Below are 9,626 nucleotides of genomic sequence, written 5' to 3'. Positions count from 1 at the left end.
AAAACCCGCAAAACCCCACAATCCTCCATCGGCCTCCCGATCGCCGCCCAGCCGGAGACTCTTCCCCAACTATGTCGTTCACCGCAACAGCTCGCCGTCCCTCATCCACCGCACCGGATGAGGATCTGTTGTCAATCTCGTCGTCCCGCCGGATCAGCCGCGCCGTCCTCCACCTCCAAGGAGCTGCCCCGATGTGCACCTCGTCTATCGCGCCTCCTCAATCGCCACAGCGCCGTCTTGACCTGCCCCACTGGAACCGCAGCACCCTCACCAATTCCTCCGATGAAGCCGAGGCCAACTCGGCGCCACCAAGGAGGTTCTGCACTCATCGCTGCATTTTATCTTTTATTCGATCTCACGGGGCTGCCGGTGCTCGATACCGAGCAAACATGGCATCTCCATCGATGGCGTCGTCGCTGGCCACATCATCCATGGCGTCTCTCCCCCATGTCGTTGCTTCCTCGGCGGCGACTTCCACAACGGCACTAGCTGCAGCTGCTCCCGATCTCGCTCGCGTTGTGGCTCTGTTCTTGCTGTCGGTCGCGCTGCTGCACTGCTCCTGCTTTCGTTCGTGCTGCTACTCTGCTCTTGCTCTCGCTTGCGCTACTGCTGCTATTGCACGACCTCCGGTAGCTACAGGAGTTGCTGCTTTAGCACTCGTTCGCGGTGCTACTGCATGACTTGCTCTCTGCTAGTGCGTTCCCTGCTCGAGTGTCCGCTGATTTAGATCACTGCTTCTCTGCTACTAGTGCTCGAACGCCCTAAACATCTATTGCAATGCCCTGTTACTAGTTCAATCAGTTTCGATAGTAAAATTCAGTTTCGACTGTGAAGTTCATTTTGTTCAGTTAAGTTCAGAGTGAACAGTACTTAAAGCATCTGTCGGAGCGGCCGTGGTGCGGCTGATGCGTTTTACATCTAGCACTTTTTGGTGATGTATTTTACATCATCTATTGCAGATGATATTAGGGTCCCACTTCAGATTAAAGTTGTCTGTCTTGTCATGCTTCAGCCGCGTCACCGTACACCTTAGTGGAGCTGCTCCAACGACGGAACCGTCCATCATAGCGAAGCAGTACCCTCGGCGCCGTTTCTAGAGGCCTCGGATCTTCTTCCCCGCCTCCGACAGTCACACCAGCATCATCAGCATCCTCTACGTCCAACCCAATGATGCTGAGGTCCACGAGGCTATGCCAAATAGGTTGTACACTCGTCGCATAACTTTGTTTCTCCATTCCTCTGTTCTTCCAATTCTTGTGAGCCAAACACCCAGGTCGACTGAAATCCTATGTTTCCAAATGCTCTGTTTTGCACGTGCATTCCTATCCTATTCCTGTGTTTTTCCTGTCCCTGCGTTTATAGAATCCTCCAATTCTAAGGAGCCCTTACAGATTTACTTCATTTTCAGATTGGCGTCAAAGAAAACTCTGTGTGTTATGTCCTGCTCCTGCCGTGCCGTCATCCACCCCACCCGAGGTGCACCATCGGCAGAAGCGTTCACTGCAGCAGAGATCCCCCCAGCAGACTTTCTTTCGCCGCCTCAGATCATCTTCCCCATTGCCGGCAGCCACGCCAACTGCATTACCATCATCGACTGAGCCGATGAACCTGAGGACTACACAGTTCCGGAAGAGAGGTCGCAGTCTTTCATGTTTGCTTATGTTATACATCGGTTATTATTACCTGCTACTTTATCGTTCAATCTTGAGTTTTGAATTGCCCATGGGTCTCATCTCGAGCCAGCAACAAATAGTATCTATCTACTATCTGGTTCATCTGGGGTCTTCTATGTGGTTCATGTTGGGTGGGCAACAAACAATAGATGATCCATTGTCTATCTTTTTAAACTGAAGCTATAATCTACCTGCTATCATTAGTTTTGGATCCATCCACTCGTTTGCTACCATCAGTCTTGATTTTTGCATGCACCCCTTAGGCCTTACAAAATCTAACTTTTTTTATTATGCATGTCAGATATTGTACACAATCGTACTGAACATGTAGAGAAAAAGAGAAGACCGTTGCGTGCGAATATAATGTTATGCAGACGCTGCTCCATGGTGGGCGAAGTGCCCCCCCCCCTCTCCTGCATTTCCAGATTGTATTCCAGAGGAAGATAACTGTTCAGATGGAGATTCAGAAGGAGCCGACCATGCTTGTTTACCACCTGAGGTGTTTGGTCTAACCTGGCATGCTAATGTTGGTCATATCATGCATATGGCGCCTTGCATTGCTTCCATTATACATCTTATATGTCATCAGCTTAGTTTAGATTTGCTTTGTGTGAATGCCACATGTTTGGTTTCTATATCATACTCCCACCATTCCTAAATATTTGTCTTTTTATAGATTTCAACAAGTGACTACATACAGAACAAAATGAGTGAATATACACTCTAAAATATGTCTATATACATCCGTATGTGGTAGTCCATTTGAAATCTCTAAAAAGACAAATATTTAGGAACGGAGGGAGTATATGGGAATTATGCAATGCCATCTTCTTTAGCCAGGCATCATATACGTGAATCATGCAATGCCATCCTGTTTAGCCAGTCATCGTATATGTGAATTGTATCGTGCCATATTTTTTTCCATAATGTATTCCATTTGTCAACAATGTTTATACATTCATCTACTCTTCCTGTGCATCAGCCATTTGAGTCGGTCATGGGAAAATATGGAGTGAAAACAAGGTCTTCTGAGCAGTCAGTGCTACCTGTCGATGCAGATTTCTTGCTGGTTATAGATAGCTCCTCAGAGGAGGATTCAGAGAGAGATGACCAGTCGTATTCCCCCCCCCCCCTGAGGTGCATGCTCTAACTTGGCTGGGTTATATTGCTCATATCATGCATATGGTGTCTTGCATTGCCATGCCATCTACTTAGATTAGACATGCTTTAGGTGAATGCCTCATGTTTGCTTTCTATATCAGATATGTGAATTATGCAATGCCATGTTTTTCAGCCAGTTATCATATATGTGAATTATGCACTGCCATGGAGCCAGGCATCATATATGTGAATTATCTCATGCCATCTTTTTTTCATTACATATTCCATTTGTCGACAATCTGTGTATATTGAACTACTCTTCATGTGTATCAGCCATTTGAGCCGGTTATGGAAAAATCTGGAGTGAAAACAAGGTCTTCAGAGCAGGCAATGGTACCTGTTGAAGCATATATCTCGATGGTTACAGGGAGCTCCTCAGAGGAGGATTCAGAGACAGATGACCAGTCCTATATCCCACCTTAGGTGTATGCTCTAAGTTGCAATGTTTATATTTCTCATATGATGCATATGGTGTCCTGCATTGCTTAGTTTAGACATCATATGCACAATATTGAATTCTATCTGCTTAGTTTAGAGATCATACATGCGAGTGCCAGCTTCTTAGTATATGAATAAATTATGTCAATTATATCATGCCATCCTGTATACTTAGACAACATGTATATGAATTATTTCATCCCAACCTATTTTAGAAAGACATCATATAGTTTTGTCATGTCATCCTATTTAGGTACTCATCATATGTTGAATTATGCCATTATATCCTGTTAAGTTATCCATCATATATCTGAAACAGTGTCATGCGATCCTGTTTAGTTAGGCATCATATATGTGAAATTGTGTCATTCTGTCCTGTTTGGTTAGACAACATATATGTGAATTACCACATCTGTCTATCATACAATGTCTGTACATTCATTTTCTTTTCTTGTTTATCAGCCATTTGAATTGGAGGGGGTGATGGCAGTATCTAAGGGAGCAAAAACCCGTTCTTCACAAAATACAGTGCTACCCGTCGATGCAGATACCATGGTTGTACTGGCCCACAAACTAGCCCCATCACACATAATCGAGACTCTTCCAGATTGCACACTTACACCGTTGGGCAGAGAAGCAGCTACAACCCATCTAACCGCAACCCCAGGGGATAGTAACCCACTTATAGTTGACAAAGCACCATGTCCACCACAGAGTACCCCCACACGAGCAGTTTGTAAAGCTACTACAGTGCCCAAAGCACGAAGACCACCACAGCTAACCCAAACTCCACGTTTAAAGCAGAAGAGCAACTGTTCTCAGGTCAGATTCCGTAGCTATGGTCCATACTCCTTTGCTGTTGCATCACTGTATTTACTCATACCAACTACTTCCGAATTTGAAGGATCCAATTGAAACTCCAATGGTGCAACGGGTATGTTTTAAACCTATTTCTTTAACTGGATTGTTGTTCTAACTTCTTGCTCTATGTTGATTTCAGTTTAAGTTGTATAAACAGTTATGTTCTCGTGTGATGCACATTACAAGTGCTGCCAATGTTGTGTAGTTTCTCACACTTATATTCTGTCTATGCTGTTGTGTCTTAAAAATATATGAGTTGGACTGTGTCTCTATCTTGATTAGGGAACATAAACTAGAATGATATGGACAATACAGTGACCATAGTACATAGATATATGTTTGTTTCATGTTGTTGTCCTGTCCACCTTACTACTGAACCGGTTTACCAAAATGAGTTTGGTATACTACAAGCTAAACATGTGATGTGTCTGCTTGTTTCTCTTGTAGTATGCAAACAGAATATTGGAGAAGAGCACCCCACTATGCAATGGTAGACAAAGTAATGCAGATAAGGTTCAAGATAGTGAGACAACCCTGTTGGTCTCCAAGAAAGGTGATAAAAACGATCTTGTAGACAGTGAGAAAACCCCACAGTCCTGCGTTGATGTAGTGTTCGAGTTACTGGCCAGTACCGCTGGCACAAGCTCTTCGAACTCGCTGCCTGTATCACTTCGGCTTCTTCAGTCTCAGCTACAAGCTGAAAGGCATCAGTCAGCTGTGCTGCGGAAAGAAGCCGAAGGACTGAGGAAGTCCCTGCAGAATTCAGATGCGTACTTTCTTGTGCAACAGCAAGCGCTGGAGGATTTAAGCGCCAAACAAGAGAAAGTTAATAAGCTTGCTAAGCATCTTGCCAGCATTATGGGTACCTAGGATATTGTTTCTTGAACTCTTCTGAAGTGGTTTTAGTTCTGGACTTGTTTTGCTGCGGCGTTTATATGCTGATGTGTTCCCTATATTTGCACTGGTGGTGAACTTTGATGCCCAGTGAATGTAATGTGTGTAATAGCCGTGATAGCCTAGCATAAGTTGCTTGCTTATTTATTTCCTTGTTGTCTTGTTTATTTGTTTGCTTGTAGTCAGTGCAGTTCTTTTTCCGCGGTTTGCTAGTGGCTGCAATAACCTATTTTTTAAAACTAGGCCACAATAACCATGGGCTAATATTTACTGTAGTGACACTGGGCCTCCTACGGGCCATAGAAACAGTGGGCCTTCTACGGGCCGTAGAAACAGTAGGCCTTCTACGGGCTGTAGAAACATTAGGCCTTCTACGGGCCGTAGAAACAATGGGCCTTCTACGGGTCATATCATCAATGGGCCTTATACGGGCCGTATGATCGATTGGCCAAACATGGGCCAATAACAGGCCGCATTATGGCCGTAAACGAGCTAGAGTTAGAATCGTTCGTTCATGGGCCGACAATAACGGGCCATCGTTAATAGGTTGTATTTGATGACGCTATGAAAACGGCCCAATGTATTAATGGACCACAAACGGGCCGACAGTAACCACGGGCTGAATTTGGCCCACAACCAGAAAATGACAGTAACGGGCCGTAAGTAAACGAATGCTCGAAATGAGCCCAAGAATAAATGGGCTCTGAGAAGGCCGAAAGATTACATGGGCTGGAAACGGCCCAACTGAATAACGGGCCCTTAATGGGTATAAAGTGATACACTGTTCATTACGGGCCAGTTTCACCACGGGCCGTTAATGGGTCTAAAGTGATACACTCTTCATTGCGGGCCAGTTTCACCACGAGCCGTTAATAGGCCAAGAGTTATATAGGGCCTCATATGGGCCAAAAGACGTCATGGGCCATACATGGGCTAGAAGTGAAAATGGGCTGGAATCATATTGGATGGCCCAGATGACGCTACTGGGCCTAATTCGGATAGGGCGTAACGGGCCTTGGGTTAGCGGGCTGTAAATGGGCTATATGCGAATAGGTCGTTAACAGGCTTTCCATGGGTCGGCCCGTCACCTTTTGACCAAGTCAAACGGGCTGGCCTTTTCACAGGAATGGGCCTCTGTTGGGCCGTGCCACGTGTCGACGTATCATAGGCGCCTTCTGTCCAATGAGTGGATGACATCTGTCCCAACAACGAGCCAACACGTGTTTCCTCCAGCCAATGATGATTTTACATGTGGAAAATCCCCATTGGTTGGGGCTGTTAACGGGTTATCGGATCCAAGACCCGACCCGATAGCTTAACAGTGTTCCGTTACGGTGGATGCCACGTGTCGGTCACCCTTGACTAAAGCACTTCTGTGACGCGCGATTTATTGTCATGGAAGTGGACACTTCCGTGATGATAATTTTGGTAATGTCATAGAACACTTCTACGACAGCACCGGTATGACTATCTTGATTCTGTCATAAATTTGTCATGGATGTACATGCATGACAAAAAACGCGACCTACTATGACAAACACGTATCATCACAGAAGTGTATTTTTTTTGTAGTGCTAGTCTATGGGGTAGAAGCAGTTATCCCTATGGAACTCATTGATACGTCTCCAACGTATCTATAATTTTTATTGCTCCATGCTATTTTATCTACTGTTTTAGGCAATATTGGGCTTTATATCCACTTCTATATTATTTTTGGGACTAACCTATTAACCGGAGGCCCAACCCAGATTTGTTGTTTTATGCCTATTTCAGTGTTTCGAGGAAAATGAATATCAGACGGAGTCAAAACGGAATGAAATCAACTGGAGAAGTTATTTTTGGAAGGAAAGCAACCCAAGGAACTTGGAGTGCACGTCAGCGGAGATACGGGCTGACCACGAGGGTGGGGGCGCGCCCCCCCTGGACGGGCCCCCCTGCCTCGTGGGACCCCCGTAGCTCCACCGACGTACTTCCTGCACCCATATATACCTATGTACCCAAAAACTTCCAGAACAGAAGATAGATCGGGAGTTCCGCCGCTGAAAGCCTCTAGAGCCACGAGAAACCAATCGGGACCCTGTTCCGGCACCCTGCCGGAGGGGGATCCCATCACCGGAGGCCATCTTCATCATCCCGGCGCTATCCATGACGAGGAGGGAGTAGTTCACCCTCGGGGCTGAGGGTATGTACCAGTGGCTATGTGTTTGATCTCCCTCTTTCGTGTTCTCTCTCGTGTTCCCTCTATGCCACGATCTTGATGTATCCCGAGCTTTGCTATTGTAGTTGGATCTTATGATGTTTCTCCCCCTCTACTCTCTTGTGATGAATTGAGTCTCCCCTTTGAAGTTATCTTATCGGATTGAGTCTTTTATGAGAACACTTGACGTATGTCTTGCAATCCACTTGATGTATGTTTTGGTGATCAACTTGCGGGTTTCGTGACATTGGGAACCTATGCATAGGGGTTGGCACACGTTCTTGACTCTCCGGTAGTAGCTTTGGGGCACTCTTTGAAGTACTTTATGTTGGTTGGATGAATCTGAGATTGTGTGATGCATATCGTATAATCATGCCCATGGATACTTGAGGTGACAATGGAGTATCTAGGTGACATTAGGGTTTTGGTTGATTTGTGTCTTAAGGTGTTATTCTAGTATGAACTCTTTTATAGATTGATCCGAAAGAATAACTTTGAGGTGGTTTCGTACCCTACCATAATCTCTACGTTTGTTCTCCGCTATTAGTGTCTTTGGACTGACTCTTTGTTGCATGTTGAGGGATTGTTATATGATCTATCTATGTTATTATTGTTGAGAGAACTTGCACTAGTGAAAGTATGAACCCTAGGCCTTGTTTCCTGTCATTGCAATACCGTTTACGCTCACTTTTACCGCTCTCTACCTTGCTGTTTTTACTATTTCAGATTACAAAAACCTATATCTACTATCTATTTTGCACTTGTATCTTCATCTCTTCGCCGAACTAGTGCACCTATACAATTTGCCATTGTATTGGGTGTGTTGGGGACACAAGAGACTCTTTGTTATTTGGTTGCAGGGTTGCTTGAGAGGGACCATCTTCATCCTACGCCTCCTACGGACTGATAAACCTTAGGTCATCCACTTGAGGGAAATTTGCTAATGTCCTGCAAACCTGTGCACTTACAGGACCAACAACGTCTACAAGAAGAAGATTGTGTAGTAGACATCAAGCTCTTTTCAGGCGCCGTTGCCGGGGAGGCTAGGTAAAGGGTACTCACACTCCGTCACTAAGCTCTTTTCTGGCGAGGTGAGTGCTTGAAGGTATATCTTTAGATCTTGCAATCGAATCTTTTTGTTTCTTGTTTTAGCACTAGTCTAGTTTATAAAAGAAAATTACAAACAATGGAGTTGAGTTTGTCTCATACGCTTCACCTTTTAAATATCTTTCGTGAGTATGATGGAAAGGAAAATTGTGCTCAAGTGCTAGAAGAAGAATGCATTAAATTGTTTGGTACTAAATCTTTGAATGATGAGCATGGTTGCAATGTTGTTAGTACGAGTTCTTTGAATATCCATGATGCTAATGATGATTGCACTAGTTATGATGAAAATATCTCTTATGAGCATGTCAACTTTTGTGGAGTGCATGTTTGCATGAACACACCAAATAGAGAAGATATTTATTGCAAGAGGCATAAGTACTTAGAAACCAAATTGCTGCAAGAAGAGCTAGATGAATGTGCTGAAAGATTCAATATTTTTCTTGCTCGTTGTGAACTTTGCAATGAACATGATAATTTAAATCTCCAATGCTATTTGTTTCATGATCAAGTCGTGTCCAAATATTGTGATAATTTGATTACCCTTGAGCATCATAAAGAGCTTAGCCTTCTTTTGGGTTATGAAGAAATGAAACGTATAATTGAGGGTATTCCAAAGTTTAATCTTGATAGATTTCTTGATTTTGATCTAGAGAAGATTTATTTGTATTGTGCGGTGAATTGCATTGAAAATCCTTATATCGCCAATTACATAAAGAAAAGAAATCAAATAGAAGATGATGATAATACTAATGAAAGGGAAGAGACTCCCCAATCTCCTCCTATTATTTCTTATGATGATTCAGGTAAAAAGGAGGAGCTTTTTATTCAACCAATCCCATCAATAAAGAAGGTTGAATCCACACATAATGTAAAGAAGAAAAGGAAGAGAAGGGGCAGCAAAGGTAAAAAGGTATCCCTCCCAAATGATGTTGCTCCTACTACTCATTGTGATGATGATAATTGCTATACTATTGGTGCTATCCATACTATTAATGATGAGAATGATTATGCTTATGATATGAAAAGGCCCAAGCTTGGGGAAGCTATGTTTGATGAGGATGAAATATTTGACAATATATTTGCTGAAATTAATGATTGTCCCAAGCTTGGGGATGCTACGTTTAATGAAGATTATATTTTTAGCATCCCAAGTTTTGATATGCAAAGTTGATATGATGAACATTACTCTTTTAATGTGGAAACAATTTTTAGTGTTCAAGTCTCTCATGATACTCCCACTACTATTCATGACAAGAATTTTGCTTATGTGGAGAGTAGTAAATCTTCTATGCTAG

This window comes from Triticum aestivum, chromosome 3B (assembly GCF_018294505.1).
Source record: "Triticum aestivum cultivar Chinese Spring chromosome 3B, IWGSC CS RefSeq v2.1, whole genome shotgun sequence".
Taxonomy (NCBI): Eukaryota; Viridiplantae; Streptophyta; class Magnoliopsida; order Poales; family Poaceae; genus Triticum; species Triticum aestivum.
The sequence above is the reverse complement of the archived record's forward strand: the minus strand, read 5'-3'. Positions refer to the sequence as shown.